The 17,497-nt window shown below is 43.1% G+C and overlaps 1 protein-coding gene across 13 annotated transcripts in view; it reads left to right on the top strand.

The window, feature by feature from the left end:
• The window catches only part of LOC128700440 (F-actin-monooxygenase Mical), a 175,513-nt gene that overhangs the window by 15,769 nt on the left and 142,247 nt on the right, over positions 1–17,497 (top strand). For 11 of the 13 annotated variants that reach the window (XM_070100158.1, XM_070100160.1, XM_070100159.1 and 8 more), the window contains exon 2: positions 12,816–12,941. The exons of 1 other annotated variant lie outside the window; for it this stretch is intronic. The gene's annotated coding sequence lies outside the window, so the exon portion shown is untranslated. Of the gene's footprint in view, positions 1–12,815; positions 12,942–12,987; positions 13,009–17,497 lie in introns of those variants that run through there. One more of the 13 variants, XM_070100155.1, reaches the window with a different exon arrangement.

Genomic DNA, 17,497 nt, shown 5'->3' with positions numbered 1-17,497 from the left:
CCAGCACTGTCCTAATCAGGGAAAAGGGTTTCGGTAAAACTAATGGTGACGTTAGTGAGAGTGGTGGTGGTGACGTCGGTGAGAGAGGTGGTGGTGGTAACGAGACAGGAACGACCTTGATCCAGCATCGGGCCATATAAGGTCGTCTTCAGTAACAGCCGCTACTACTACCACCACCACCACCACCACCACCACCACCACCACCACCACCACCACCACCTCCACCTCCACCTCCACCACCTCCACCTCCACCTCCACCACCTCCACCTCCACCTCCACCTCCACCACCACCACCACCACCACCACCACCACCACCTCCACCACCTCCACCTCCACCACCACCTCCACCACCACCTCCACCACCACCACCTCCACCACCACCACCTCCACCTCCACCACTACCTCCACCACCACCTCCACCTAGACCATCACCACCACCACCACCTCCACCTCCACCACCTCCACCACCACTTCCACCTCCACCACCTCCACCTCCACCACCACCACCACCACAACCACCTCCAACTCCACCACCACCACCACCACCTCCACCACCTCCACCACCTCCACCACCTCCTCCACCTCCTCCACCACCACCTCCTCCACCACCTCCACCACCACCCTCAACACCACCACCTCCACCACCACCACCTCCACCACCACCACCTCCACCACCACCACCCGCCGCCGCCGTCGCATTTGCTGAACAATAACAACAGTATCAGTAACAGTCATCAGCGAGCAATATCACCTTGGTCAACTGGTCAGACATAATACTGCTGTAACTGAGTCCTTGACGAGAAAATGTTTTCCCCACGAGTGCAGTTGACAACCCCTCTACCCCTTCTTCGGTCCTAGACCCCCACCTCAAGTCCTTGATCCCCTCCTCGGGTCTTGATCCCCTCCTCGGGTCTTGATCCCCTCCTCGGGTCTTGATCCCCTCGGGTCTTGATCCCCTCCTCGGTTCTTGATCCCCTCCTCGGTTCTTGATCCCCTCCTCGGTTCTTGATCCCCTCCTCGGTCCATGATCCCCTCCTCGGTCCATGATCCCCTCCTCGGTCCATGATCCCCTCCTCGGTCCATGATCCCCTCCTCGGTCCATGATCCCCTCCTCGGTCCATGATCCCCTCCTCGGTCCATGATCCCCTCCTCGGTCCATGATCCCCTCCTCGGTCCATGGTCCCCTCCTCGGTCCATGGTCCCCTCCTCGGTCCATGATCCCCTCCTCGGTCCATGATCCTCTCCTTGGTCCTTGATCCCCTCAATCCACGATCCTCTCCTCGGTCCTAGACCCCATCCTAGGCCCTAGACCCCATCCTAGGCCCTAGATTCCCTTCTCGGTCCTAGATTTCCTCCTCGGTCCTAGACTTCACCTTCCCTTGTATTTATCTCTGATAATTGAACGTCGATGAGTAAAAAAACATGTTCAGCATCTGGGTATCTATTAAAATGCAGGTGTTTTACTGCATCAACAAACCTGCCAGCATGCAAACCTAACGTAATAATTACTATCCTGGATGTAAGATGCCTCAGAAGTTATTCATCAACTTGTTGGTATCTTATACTTTGCCCTCGATTCAGTGATAACCTGGACGTTGTTGCAGTCTGCCCTGGATCATTATCTAGTCACTGGCGACATGATAACGTACCACAGTGAATGCAAACATTTTTCAAGTAGCCAGAATGAGTGACACTCCTGGAAGTATTTGGTATATGACCGTTAATCAAACTAACTCTGTTCTTCGCTTAAAATTCTCACTATTACATCTTGATTGGTATTGATTTATCAAACCAGTTATGACTCCCTCTTTTATACCTTTTGCTCCTCCACATGTCTCCTGTTACCATCAACACTCTTGTCATATGTAAATGATGATAGTATGAGATACCCACACCATTCTGAAGATGGTATTTAATGGTATATTGAGACACTTATGCAGCATATGGGAATCTTTATTCAGGAAACGTTTCGCCACACAGTGGCTTCATCAGTCCAATACAAAGAGGAAGGCGTAAGGAGAGGAGGAGTATGAGGTAATCAGTCCCTCAGCCTGGAGTCGATGTGTTCAGTCCATCAATCTTGTAGAATGTACAGCACAGGGCCGTAGACGTGGCTTATATACTGTAGTGAGGTGAGGTGAAGCAGGCGGAGGCGGGGTCATAGTGGTACCATCCACTAGTCGAAGTAGGTCTTCGTCCAAAGGTTGAACAAGTGTTGAAGAATTCTTTGTATCAAGATCCCATTTTTAGTACATTATTTACATCCCCTTTATTTCTGTGTATCATTTATACACCTCAATTCTACGCCCTTCTAGAGAGTACAGATTCGGGGCCCTCAGTCTATCATCATAGGAAAGATTTCTAATACATGGGATCAATGGAAATAAATGGTATAAAATACCAACACAATGGAAAAATAAACACAGCAGTGTAATGTGATTCTTTATTGACAATGTTTCGCCCACACAGTGGGCTTTATCAAGTCACGAACCTACCCAGCATTCTTCACCTGACTCAATCCTATAAATACTCGTGTACCTTTCACCCAGGTAGATCTGTTTGTGACTTGATAAAGCCCACTGTGTGGGCAAAACGTTGTAAATAAAGGATCACATTACAGTGGAACTCCTGTTTTCGCATGTTCCGGTTATCAGACAATTTGGTTTTAGAACCGTTTTTTGTGCGAAATTTTGTTCTGGATATCAGACCTTGTTCTGGACATTGGACGTCACCATTCCGCCTCTGTCAATGGTCAAGTGAGCATTACTTTGCTCGTTCCTAAACACTTCATAATACAGTGGACCCCCGCATAGCGATTTTAATCCGTGCAAGAGGGCTCATTGTTATGCGAAATGATCGGTATGCGAATGAATTTTCCCCATAAGAAATAATGGAAATAAAATTAATCCGTGCAAGACACCCAAAAGTATGAAAAAAAAAAAATTTTACCACATGAAATGTTAATTTTAATACACACAAACTGAAAAAGGCATGCACAATTACATGACACTTACTTTTATTGAAGATCTGGTGATGATTGATGGGATGGGAGGAGGGGAGAGAGAGTGTTAGTGTTTAGAAGGGGAATCCCCTTCCATTAAGACTTGAGGTGTCGAGTCCTTTTCTGGGGTTACTTCCCTTCTTCTTTTAATGCCACTAGGACCAGCTTCAGAGTCACTGGACTTCTTTCGCACAACATATCTGTCCATAGTGTCCTGTACCTCTCGTTCCTTTATGACTTCCCTAAAGTGTTTCACAACATTGTCAGTGTACAGGTTGCCAACACGGCTTGCAATAGCTGTGTGAGGGTGATTTTCATCCATGAAGGTTTGCACTTCAAGCCACTTTGCACAGATTTCCTTAATCTTTGTAGTAGGCAACTTCTTCAATTTCTCTCTCCCCTCCTCTGAACCAGTTTCCTCAGGTCTGGCCTCTTGCTCTTGAAGTTGATCTATCAGCTCATCAGTGGTTAGTTCTTCATTGTCCTCCTCCACCAACTCTTCCACATCCTCCCCACTAACCTCCAACCCCAAGGACTTTCCCAATGCCACAATGGATTCCTCAACTGGCATAATCCTCTCAGGGTTAGCCTCAAACCCTTCAAAATCCCTTTTGTCTACACATTCTGGCCACAGTTTCTTCCAAGCAGAGTTCAAGGTCTTCTTAGTCACTCCCTCCCAAGCCTTACCTATAAGGTTTACACAATTGAGGATATTAAAGTGCTCTCTCCAAAACTCTCTTAGAGTCAGTTGAGTTTCTGAGGTCACTACAAAGCACCTTTCAAACAGAGCTTTTGTGTACAGTTTTTTGAAGTTTGCAATAACCTGCTGGTCCATGGGCTGCAGGAGAGGAGTGGTATTAGGAGGCAAATGGTGACGTTAATGAATTTCATGTCCCCATAAAGTCGCTCTGCCACGTCTGTAGGATGACCAGGGGCATTGTCTAACACCAGGAGGCACTTAAGTTCTAATTTCTTTTCAGTTAGGTAATCTTTCACATTGGGGGCAAATGCATGGTGTAACCAGTCATAGAAAAAGTCCCTAGTGACCCATGCCTTACTGTTTGCCCTCCACAGCACACACAAATTCTCCTTGAGGACATTCTTTTGCCTGAACGGTCTGGGAGTTTCAGAGTGATACACTAATAAAGGCTTCACTTTGCAATCACCAGTAGCATTGGAACACATCAACAAAGTAAGCCTGTCTTTCATAGGCTTATGTCCTGGGAGTGCCTTTTCCTCCTGAGTAATGTAGGTCCTGCTTGGCATTTTCTTCCAAAACAGGCCTGTTTCATCACAATTAAACACTTGTTCAGGTTTCAGTCCTTCAGTTTCTATGTACTCCTTGAATTCCTGCACATATTTTTCAGCTGCTTTGTGGTCCAAACTGGCAGCCTCACCATGCCTTATCACACTATGTATGCCACTACGCTTCTTAAATCTCTCAAACCAACCTTTGCTGGCCTTAAATTCACTCACATCAGCACTAGTTGCAGGCATTTTTTTAATTAAATCCTCATGCAACTTCCTAGCCTTTTCGCTTATGATCGCTTGAGAGACGCTATCTCCTGCTATCTGTTTTTCATTTATCCACTCCAATAAGAGTCTCTCAACATCTTCCATCACTTGCGATCTTTGTTTCGAAAACACAGTTAAACCTTTGGCAAGAACAGCTTCCTTGATTGCCTTTCTGGTGCCCACAATAGTAGCGATGGTTGATTGGGGTTTCTTGTACAACCTGGCCAGGTCGGCGATACGCACTCCACTTTCATACTTATCAATGATCTCTTTCTTCATCTCTATTGTAATTCTAACCCTTATTGCTGTAGGGTTGGCACTAGAAGCTTTCTTGGGGCCCATGGTCACTTATTTTCCAGATAAAGCACCGAAAACAATGTAATAATACGAAATGTTCCGATTGTATGCTTGGATGTTACCGCGGAGGCTGGCTGGTTAACAATGGCATGGGCGGCACATGTGAGGCTGGCTGAGGGCGCACATTGGACATGTCTCGGACGAACATCGGTGAGCGGGTTTTTAAGCGGTATGCGAGGCAAAATTTTTGCGATTAAAGCAAGCGGTATGCGGATTAATCGTTATGTGATGCCAACGGTATGCGGGGGTCCACTGTAATCCATTGTTTTTTGTGCTTGTTTATTCATTATGACTGCAAAATAAGCCACCATGGGCCCAAAGAAAGTTCCTAGTGCCAGCCCTTTGATAAAGAAGGCAAGAAACACGATGGAATTGAATAAAGAGATTGTAGAAAGATATGAATGTGGCGTACGTTTAGCTGAGCTTACCAGGCTGTTTGGGAAGTTGAAATTAACAATCTTTTCCATCCTGGCAAAGAAAGTAGAAATCAAGGAAGCTAAAGTTGCAAAAGGGGTGAATGTGCTAACGAAACAGAGATCACAAACAGTGGAAGATATGGAGTTGTTGTTGTTGGTGTGGATCAGCAAAAAACAGTTAGCAGAAGATAGTGTTGTGGAGTTGATCATTTGTGAAAAGGCAAGGCAGTTGCATGCAGATCTTGTAAAGAAAATGCCTGGAATGAGTGCTGCTGTTAGTGAATTTAAGGCCAGCAAAGGATGGTTCAACAGATTCAAGAAGTGTAGTGGCATACAGTGTTGTAAGGCATGGCGAGGATATAAGTTCAGACAAACCTGCGGTTGAAAAATTCGTGCATGAATTCAAGGATTACGTAGAGGACTAAGGATTCCTCTCCCAACAAATGTTCAGTTGTGACGAAACAGGCCTCTTTTGGAAGAAAATGCCAAAGAGGACCTACATCACGTAGGAGGAAAAGGCACTGCCTGGATACAAACCTATGAAGGATAGGCTAACTCTTTTGTTCTGTGGTAATGATAGTGGGAATCTCAAAGTGAAGCCTTTACTGGTGTATCACTTTGAAAATCCCAAAGTGTTAAAAAAAAAAAAAAAAAGTGTCGTCAAGAGTAAATTGTGTGTGATGTGGAAAGCTAATAATAAGGTATGAGTCACGAGGCAAATTTTCAAAGAGTGGGTGGACGATGTGTTTGGCCTGAGTGTGGAAAAAATACTCCCTGGAAAATAAATTGCCACTCAAGTGCCTCTTGGTATTGGACAGTGCTCCTGCTCATCCTCCAGACTTGGAAGACCAATTGATTAGGGACTTTAGTTTTATAGCAGTGAAGCTCTTGCCTCCTAACACCACTCCTCTCATTCAGCCCATGGACCAGCAGGTCATTTCAAACTTCAAAAAAAACTCTACACCAAAAGCAATGTTTCAAAGGTGCTTTGAAGTGACCTTGGACACTGATTTGACCCTAAGAGAGTTCTGGAGGGATCACCTCAATATCTTTCGTTGCTTAAGCCTTATAGGTAAGGCTTGGCAGGAAGTGACTTCCAGGACTTTGAACTCTGCTTGGAGAAAATTGTGGCCAGAATGTGTCCAAGAGAAGGATTTTGAAGGCCATAGGGTCGACCCTGTTGACCCTATGCCTGTTGTGGAATCTATTGTGGCATTGGGGAAGTCCATGGGGTTGGATGTGAGTGGCGAGGATGTGGAAGAGTTGGAAGACCACAGGGACGAGCTAACCACTGAAGAGCTGCAAGACCTTCATCTAGAACAGCAACAGACCACAGCTGAGGAAATTGCTTCAGAGGAGGAGGAGGAAGAGAGAGGGGAGGTGCCTTCTTCAGTGATTAAGGATATTTGTGCAAAGTGGAATTAGGTGCACCTCATTCCACTTTGCACAAATACCCTTAATCACTGAAGAAGGCACCTCCCCTCTCTCTTCCTCTCTTCCTGACCAAGCTGAAGTAAGCCATATGTGTAACATGTTCAGTGACAGAACCTTGTCCCACTTCAGACAAATCTTAGAGACGCTAGAAATAGAGATCTCTGGACAGATATTTTGTGCGACTGGGGTCCAGTGACTCTCAAGCTGGTCCTAGTGGCAGTAAAAGACAAAGAAGGGAAGTGGTAACCCCAGAGAGGGCTTTGATACCTAGTCCTTATGGAGGGGAAAGTCCCATTCCAGTCAATAACTTCAACTCTCTCTCCCCTCCTCGCCTTCTTCAATATGCCAACAAGTCTTCAATAAAGGTATGTAATGTTAATATTTATTTATCATTGTTTTGTGTATGTAAAACTATATTTATTCTTTAAAAATTAATTTTTTGTGAATACAGTGGACCCCCGCATAACGGACGCCTTGCATAGCGGACAATCCGCATAGCGGACGCTGTGATCGCTAAAATTTTGCCCCGCATAGTGGACAAAAACCCGCTCAGCGGCCTTCGTCCGAGACGCGTCCAATGTGCGCTTGAGCCACGCTCACATGTTCCGCGGGTGGCATTGTTTACAAGCCAGCCTCCGCGGTAACATCCAAGCATACAATCGGAACATTTTGTATTATTACAGTGTTTTTGGTGATTTTTTTCTGGAAAATAAGTGACCATGAGCCCCAAGAAAGCTTTTAGTGCCAACCCTACAGCAATAAGGGTGAGAATTACTATGGAGATGAAGAAAAAGATCATTGATAAGTATGAAAGTGGAGTGCGTGTCTCCGAGCTGGCCAGGTTGTATAATAAACCCCAATCAACCATCGCTACTATTGGTGGTACAGCTGCTGCTGCTGCTGTATCACCGTCAGCTGCTGCTGCACTGTCAGCTGCTGCTGCTGTACCACCGTCAGCTGCTCCTGCTGCTGTAGTACCGTCTGCTGCTGCTGTAGCATCATCTGCTGCTGCTGTAGCATCGTCTGCTGCTGCTGTAGCATCGTCTGTTGCTGCTGTAGCATCGTCTGTTGCTGCTGTAGCATCGTCTGTTGCTGCTGTAGCATCGTCTGTTGCTGCTGTAGCATCGTCTGTTGCTGCTGTACCACCGTCAGCTGCTGCTGCTGCTGTAGCATCGTCTGCTGCTGCTGTAGCATCGTCTGTTGCTGCTGTAGCATCGTCTGCTGCTGCTGCTGCTGTAGCATCGTCTGCTGCTGCTGTAACATCGTCAGCTGCTGCTGCTGCTGCTGTAGCACCGTTGTTGGTGTGGCTTATTGAGAATACCAAGAAACAATTAACCCCAGAGGATTTGCCACCCAGGATAGCCCAAAAAAGTCAGTGTCATCGAAGACTGTCTAACTTATTTCCATTGGGGTCCTTAATCTTGTCTCCCAGGATGCAACCCACACCAGTCGACTAACACCCAGGTGAACAGGGAAAATGCCTGGAACTAGTGCTCATATTGGTGAATTTAGAGCCAGCAAAGGTTGGTTTGAGAGATTTAAGAATCGTAGTGACATACACAGTGTGATAAGGCCTGTTCTGGAAGAAAATACCAAACAGGACCTACAGTACTCAGGAGGAAAAGGCACTCCCAGGACACAGTGTCTCATCAGTCATTGCTGCATCTTCAATAAAGGTAAGTGTCATTTATTCTTCATTTAGTAGAGTAGTACATGCACAATATATATTGTGCATGTACTACTCTACTATTGTGCATGTATCCTTCTCTTTGTGTGTAGGAAAATGTATATTTCATGTGGTAAAATTTTTTTTTTCAAACTTTTGGGTGTCTTGCACGGATTAATTTGATTTCCATTATTTCTTATGGGGAAAATTCATTCACATAGCGAACATTTCGCATAACAGCCAGCCCTCTTGCACGGATTAAGGTCGCTATGCGGGGGTCCACTGTACATGTATTTTTGGGTGACTGGAATAGATTAATTGTATTTACATCATTTCTTGTGGGAAAAATTTATTCAGTTTTCTCACATTTCAATTTTAGAACACCCTTCTGGAACGGATTGTTCGAAAACCGGAGTTCCACTGTATACTGCTTCTGTTTATTTTCCACATGGGATCAACTTTGTCATCCTCCTTTGTACATTTTCCAGTGCATTTATATCCATTCTGTAATATGGTGGAAAAATAAACACAGAAGCAGTATAATGTGATCCTTTATTGAAAAAGTTTTGCACACAAAGTGGGCTTTATCAAGTCACAAACAGATCTACCTGGGTGAAAGGTAGGCGAGTATTTATAGGGTGGAGACAGGTGGAGAATGTTGGGTAGGTTGGATCTGAACCTGCTCAGATTGTCACATGCAGGTTCAGATCCAACCTACCCAGCATTCTCCACCTTACTCCATCCTGTAAATACTCGCATACATTTCACCCAGGTTTGTGACTTGATAAAGCCCACTGTGTGGATGAAATGTTGTCAATAAAGAATCACATTATACTGCTTCTGTGTTTATTTTTCCATTGTGTCGGTATTTTATACCATTTGTTTCCACTGTAATATGGTGACTAGAATTGTGCAGCATAATCTAAATGAGGCCTAACCAAGGATATATAGAGTTGAAGAACAACCTGAGGACTTCTATTATTAATGCTTCTTGATATGAAGCCAAGGATTCTGTTCGCCTTATTGCGAACACTTATTACTGCTAACTAGAACTTCTAAATCCTTTTTGCAATCAGTAATATTAAGCTCTACATTATTTAGTTTATATGTGGCATGGTTATTTACCTGTCCAACATTTAGAACTCTGCATTTGTCTATATTAAACTTCATCTGCCACTTCTCTGACCACTGCATCAGTCTATTCAAGTCTTCCTGGAGTGCTCTAATGTCCTCATTAGAATGAATTGGATTCCCTATTCTGGTGTCCTCAGCAAAGTTGCTATGTCATTATTTATTCCCTCATCTGTGTTTATGTAAATTGTGAACAACAAGGGGCCCAGCACTGACCCTTGTGGAACACCGCTTGTGACATGCCCCCACTCTGATTTCTCCCCATTTATGCAAACTCTCTGCTGCCTATTTGTCAACCATGCCTCTGCCCAGGAAAAAATTTCTCCTATTCCGTGTGCCTTAAGTTTCCTCAGTAGCCTCTGATGTGGAACTCTATCGAATGCCTTTCTGAAGTCCATATACACAATATCATATTCGCTACCATAATCCACCTCCTCAAATACCTTAGTGAAGAAAGTTAGTAAATTCGTAAGGCAGGAACGCCCCTTTGTAAAACCATGTTGAGATTCATCAATCAACTTATGCCTTTCAAGATGGCTACAAATTTCCTTGGCAATTATTGATTCCATAAATTTTCTTACTATTGGAGGTAAGGTTTATTGGTCATTAGTTTGAAGGTAAAGACCTGTATCCTGCTTTGTAAATAGGTTTTACACTTGCCATGTGTTCATCATGTACTGTCAGTTAATAACCGATTTAAATTATTTTTTGTTTTATTACTTTGTTTATGGTATTTAAATAAAATGTGACTTTTTTTTCCAGCTACTTTTTTTCCTAGCCAAAATTGTGACTTATTTTCTGTGGTCTTTTCCAGATACCAGCCAGGCTCAGCAAAGCTTGGTAACCAATAGTTCTGGCATTTTGGCAATCACATAAATGATAATCAAACTAAGTGCAAAGTATGTGGTTACCCTTATGGTCACTTTCTTGAACACAGTGCTTAAATAAGTAAGACATGCAACAGTTAGGCATTTTTATTCCGTAATGTTTTGCCTGCGCAGTGGGCTTCTTCAGTCAGATACAGAGGCAGCAAGTGTAGCAGTGAAATAAAGATAATGTAATCAGTCCATCAAGGTTGATGGACTGATTACTACACCTGCTACTTCAGTATTTGACTGAAGACGCCTACTATGTAGACAAAATGTTTCAACAACAAAGATACCAAACTGCTGCCCATGTGTCTTAATAATCAACTAGTCAGTATTTTATACCATTATTAACAGGATGTAAATGGTTTAGAAAAGGACTTTTCTCAAAACTGATGGACTAGCACATTGACTCCAGACTGAGGTACTGATTACCTCAAACTCATCCACATCATACACTGTTCTTCTCTGTATTGGACTGAAGAAGCTACTGGCTGGCGAAACATTGCCACAAAGATTCCAAATGTTATGCAAATGTCTTATTCGGGTACAGAGGTGGCAAATATGGAGACATCAGATCTTCTGTATACTCGACTGATGAAGCCTGCTGTACTCGACTGCTGAAGTCTGCTGTATGAATGAAATGTTTCTGAATAAAGACCTAACAGTTGTACACGTGTCTACTTATCAGTATTGTAATCAGTAATGAGGTAATCAGTCCCTCAGTCTGTGGGACTGATTACCTCAAACTCCTCCTCTCCTTGCACTTTTCTGCTTTGTATTGGACTGATGAAGCCACTGTGGCAAAATGTTTATTCAATAAAGATTCCATATGTTACATAAGTGTCTCTTCAACTTTTTTTTTTTTCAAAACCATTTATCACCTCTGTCAGACACTGCAACATCATGGGATCTTGATACAAGGAATTCTTCAACACTTGTCCAACTTTTGGACGAAGACCTACTTACACTAGCGGATGGTTCCACTGTGATCCCGCCTCCTCCTGCTTCGACTCACCTGACTACAGTATATAAGTCACTTCTCTGGCCCTATACTGTACTTTCTACAAGTGATGGACTGAACTCATCGATTCCAGGTTGAGGGCCTGATTACCTCAAGCTCCTCCTCTCCTTACACTTTTCTGCTTTGTATTGAACTGATAAGCCACTGTGTGGCAAAACGTTTCCTCAATAAAGATTCCTATATGTTGCACAAGTGTCTCAGTCTTAAGCGTACCGTCCATAGAGTGGATATAGATTGCACTAACCACTTCGGTGGCAAAAATCAAAGAAACGGTGATATTAGCAAGTGAAGGACAATGATACTTGTTTGATACGAGTTTATCTGTTGATAGCTCTGGGGATCATCTCCCTTATTGCTCCGTCTTGAACCAGGCTTCCTAGTTGATAGCTCGGTTACTCTAGGCCAGGATGCGTTCACTTCTTGGGAGTTTACCTGGAGAGGGTTTCGGGGGTCAACTCCCCTGCGGCCCGGTCTGAGACCAGGCCGCAGGCCTAGCACAGTAGTATTTTATACTGAAGAATAAAAAGTTATTCATACTGCTTCTGCTACCTTCTTTTTTCTGCTTCTGCTTCTACCACTGCTGCTTTACAACTTCTACCACTTTCAATGTTACCGCTACCATTCTCCTTCCCTTCTTCCCCCTTCCTTCATTATGACATGCCAGTGGTCCAAGTCTGACTGAATATTATATTTGTTCTATTAAAAAATTACATAGATAAATTATGGAATACACATATTAAGAATCCTGGAAAAATAACCAACGAAGCTTATGTTAAAACCAAGTTTACTAAGCATTGTTTGCTCATCAAGCCAGACCTCACTGCTGCTGCTTCAACTTGCTTATGAGTAAAATGTGAAACTAGAAAGTCTCACTTAAGTGTTTATTTTCTTCTGCTAAGATCTTGCTAAGCAATGTTTTGTAAGTTAACTTCAGCCAAATAGAGAATTCTTATTGCTGTTGCTGTTTATTGCTGTCTATTGCTTATTGCTGTTTGGTTATATAAATCTTCAATAAATGTGCATTTGAAATATTTTGGATGCTAATTAATTTTTTATCAATAAATTAATGAGATAGGGTGTGTGGGTTAGGACAAATTAGTTTGGGGGTGCACAAGCTAATAAAGATTAGACACCAGTGCTCTTGGTTATTGGGGCTTGCGGCTCATAGTTTAACATAGGCGTTAGAGCCTGGCTGATCAGGAATTGCCTTAGGAGCTAGTTAAATTTTCCCTTGAATGTTTTTACAGATATATTGGTAATGCCCCTTACATTTGATGGCAAAAAAAAAAAAAATCAGAATTGTTTATATACCTTACCCAATTATTCATTATACACGATAGATGCATTTTTGTGTGTGTGTGTGTGTATAGTGTGGAAATGAATTCTAAATGTTTGTATGTTGCAGGTTGTATGTGCAGGATGGTGCGTGTAAGATGTAAGTGGGATCGGGGCTAAGCACTGCACACCTGCCCCAGGCTAGGACGCTCTCTAGCCCTCCACACTTACACCTCACAACCACCACCACCACCAGGTCAGTGCTCACAAACACCTGCCCCAGGCTAGGATGCTCTACACTCATACTTCACAACCACCACCAGGTCAGCACTCTCACACCTGCCCCAGGATAGTATGCTCTCTAGCCCTCTACACTCACAACATAAGAACATAAGAAAGGAGGAACACTGCAGCAGGCCTGTTGGCCCATACTAGGCAGATCCTTCACAAATCCACCCCATTAATAGAATATTTGCCCTCATAAGAACATAAGATCATAAGAAATAAGGAACACTGCAACAGGTCCACTGATCCATGCGAGGCAGCTCCAATTCTCCCTATCACCACCACCAGGCAAATACTCGCAAACACCTGCCCCAGGATAGTATGCTCATTAGCCCTCTACACTTGCAACCATCACCACCACCACCACCAGGCCAGTACTCACAAACACCTGCCCTGGAATTGTACACTCCCTAGCCCTTAACCCTTTCAGGGTCCCCAGGCCCTCTCCCAGACTTGTTTTCAGGGTCGCCCAAATAAAAAAAAAATTATTTTTTTTCTTATGAAAAGATAGAGAATCTTTTCCCGATCATAATGACACCAAAAGTATGAAATTTGATGGAAAAGTTACGGAATTATGCGCTCGCGAAGTTAGTGGTCTCGACGATGTTTATGATTGGTGATTTTGCCCACTTTAAGCCCTATTTTCGGCCAATTCCAGTGTACTAGTCGAGAAAAATCATAACTATTTCGCTAGAACTCCATTTTTTCCATCGAATGAGTACAAGAAACCATCCATTTACCGATTTCAACTATCCAATACAGTGGTCAGAATTTAGCTATTTTGCCAATTTCACACAAATTTCAAAAGATGTCAATTTCCAAATAGGGTCCAGAATAAACAAGAAAGACATTCCTGGCACTAAAATAACATTTCCTCTGTTCATTAGTCACGTCCCCATGCCCCTCTTACATTCTTTTGCTTTCCACTTTGAATTTTTATTCTCGCAAAAAAAATAGAAGATTTACTGTTATGCAGACTACTGCATTAGTGTAGAAATGGTATAAATAATATCGTTGCACTTGTGAAAGAATATTCCTCACCAGTTGACGTGTATTGGACGCTTAGCATGATTTGTTTACTTTTGAACTTTGGTGAAAATCGAACATTTCTGCTACTTTGAGCTCAATTTCAAGGTACTTTTCATTGTAAAACCAGTCAAAATCATCTCAATTTCTGTAATATGTCTTCCATTCTATAAAATGAGACCAGGAAAACTAGAATACAACAATAAATACCATACGAAAATACAGTGCAAAGTCGCTGTTTTAATCCAAAAACACGGTCAAAGTTTTTTTTTTCTCATTACGCACTGTGTGCTGCAGGATTTTTTTTATACTGCGCACACTGACCACATAGACCCATTCTTTCATATGTAGGCCTACCAGCTTTCTCTCACTAGATTTGAGGGCGCTAGAATTTAGGCATACTAGTATGTCAAAAACCCTGGTGCGTAAGCCGTACTAGTACGTCCGAAACCCTGAAAGGGTTAACACTGACGCAGTGCTGCTGCCAGTACTCGCTCCACGTTGTCCCTCGTCAGTAGCTACATCATGATCCTGAGGTATTAGTGGACTTGCCCAAGGCGTTTGAAAAGTTGGGGTCAGTGACATGAACCCAACATACCCAAGTCGTGAGAATGGTTAATGGCTATGGTGTGGGTATCCGTACATGGCGATTATACGGGACTACATGATATACCAACACCTGACCCAGGATAGTATATTATGAGCCTTAACCCTCAACATTGATGCGGCACCACCAGTACTCGCAAATAATAATACATAATAATAATAATAATTTCTTTATTTCTACAAGTACATGTACAAAGCATGCAGGCCTAGATGACATTCTACTACAGTGAACCCTCGAGTTTCGTGAGCCTTGTGCTTCGTGAATTTTGACTTTGGGCAACTTTTTTCGTCAAAATAAAGCCTCACGGTTCATGATTTGCCTTGCGATTCATCCGTCGTATGGGGTGCATTCGTGCGGCCGGGTGTACACAAAGGTTCCCACACAACATTCAGAGAGTCAGTGTGGCATGATTTTTGGGTGAGTGACCATCACCCCATGGGTTCATATGATACATTTCCTAATAATCCATTGTCTTTTTTGCGTGCAACTGCTAAATAAGCCAACAAAGAAAGCTCAAAGTGCAAGCCCTTTGGTAAAGAGGGAAAGAAACATGATAGAATTCAAGAAAAAACTCGTATCAAAGTACCAAAGTGGATGAGGAAGAGAGGGGAGAATGTGTCTTCAGTGATTCTGTGATATGTATGATACTAAAGCAGCAGGTATCGATAAAGGCTATAGCGCCAGCCAGCGATAAAGTGTAGCACTAACAGTGTATGAAGTAAGTTAAGCGATTAAGCGATAGAAAAACGACACTAAAGTAACTCTCCAATGTTGTTGGTGTATAGGGCCACTGAACATATGCCACCCTGCTATCTTCCACCACCCTAAACCTCTGCCAGCATCTCCTCCATCAGACTAGCTAATTAAACTAACAGCTCCTCCAAGGTAAATGTAAATATTTCTTATTCATAAATTACGTATATTGTTTGTGTGAATAGTGGTGGTGGCTTCTGCTGCTGCCTCCACTACCACTAATATGTATGACTTCTCTCAGTGGCCCTTATAACCCCCCACCGCCACCACCGCTACCACCGCCACCACCGCCACCACTGCCACCACCACCGCCGCCACCACCACCCACCACTACTACTTACTCCTCACGTATATTATGACATATTTTATTCATTCTACAGTATATACATGTATCATGTTTCTGTTATTAATATTGTTTATTATGTCATTAGAAACCCCTTCTCCCGTATAAATTACGTAATACATTTAAGAGAAACTTTCATTTTTCTTTTTGGGCCACCCTGCCTTGGTGGGATACGGCCGGTGTGTTGAAAGAAAGAAAAAAAAGTTATATTAGATGAATTGTGATAGATAAATAAGCCGTAGAGATGATGATAGCGTCATATTGAAGCATAATAAACTCTCCTCCCTCTCCCCTCCTACCTGTCTTCCATACACCAACAAGAGTCTTCAGTAAAGGTAAGTGTGATGTTAAATGTTCATATATCCCTTTCATTAGTGCTTTATATTTATTTGTCATTGTTTTCTGTATGTAAATCTATATTTAATTTGTAAAAAAAAAATTTTTTTGTTAATACTTTTGGGTGTCTGAAACAGATTAATTGGATTTACATCATTTCTTATTGGGAAAATGGTTTCACCATTCGTGAATTCTGCCATTCGGCAGACTCTCTGGAACAGGTTAATCACAAAACTCGGGAGTCCACTGTATGTAGAAAGCCCCTTGTTATGCAGAACATTTTGGGCAAATTCAGCCCATTTTTCCCAGGATGTGACCCACACCAATCGGCTAATACCCAGGTACCCATTTGATACTGATGGGTGAACATAGACAACTGGTGTAAGGAAACACGCCCAATGTTTCAACCCTCGCTGGGAATCGAACCTGGGCACCTCGGTGTGAAGTGAGAGCTTTTGCCACCAGGCTATGGGCCACCTGACCTGGGGTAGTATGCTCTCTAACCCTCAACATTGATGCAGCACCACCAGTACTCACAATCCCGTCCCAGGATAATATGCTTCCTAACCCTCAACACCGATGCAGCGCCATCAGTACCCACAAACACCTGACCCAGGAGTAATTATGTTGGCTGACCTTCCTTTCAAAGACCACAATAAAGCAAATGTCACTGGAACCAGGAAGATGACAGGGTGGATAATAAGAACTTTCAAAACGAGGGAAATAGTGCCAGTGGTGACACTCTTCGAATCACCTGTACTCTCATTTAGAATAGTGCTCAGCATTGACAGCCCTGTTTAGGGCAGAAGAGAGATCAGAGCTGGAAAAGATGGAAATCATTTATAGTCACATTTGCCCGAAATGCTCTGCATAACAATGGACTTTCTGCATGCACACCTAAATGTTGCCTACCTCTGTACAAACATTGTATCATGCTGAAATAAAAAAAATGTTATTACATAGAGCCAATAAAGCATTTAAATTACTGGGAATCCCTCAGAGAGTGGAGAAGAGAGAGATGCATGATAATACATACGTCAAGAGCTCTTGAGAGCCGTCCCAATTCTGCACACTGCAGTAACGACATACTGGAGTGAGAGATATGAAAAGTGCAGAATGAACGCAGTGAAAGCAGGGGCGTTGTGGGTACAATAAGAGAACGTTGTATCAACATCCGTGCCTACAGACTATTTAACATTTTATCAGAAGATATAAGAAGAGGGTAAGGTACCAAGGGATTGGCAGAGAGCATGCCTAGTTCCTTTGTATAAAGGCAAAGGGGACAAAAGAGAGTGCAAAAATTATAGGGGGAGAAGTCTGTTGAGTATACCTGGTAAAGTGTATGGTAGAGTTATTATTGAAAGAATTAAGAGTAAGACGGAGAATAGGATAGCAGATGAACAAGGAGGCTTTAGGAAAGGTAGGGGGTGTGTGGACCAGGTGTTTACAGTGAAACATATAA

This window comes from Cherax quadricarinatus, chromosome 71 (assembly GCF_038502225.1).
Source record: "Cherax quadricarinatus isolate ZL_2023a chromosome 71, ASM3850222v1, whole genome shotgun sequence".
Taxonomy (NCBI): Eukaryota; Metazoa; Arthropoda; class Malacostraca; order Decapoda; family Parastacidae; genus Cherax; species Cherax quadricarinatus.
Note: the sequence above shows the minus strand (reverse complement) of the source record. Positions and strands in the feature narration are given on the sequence as shown.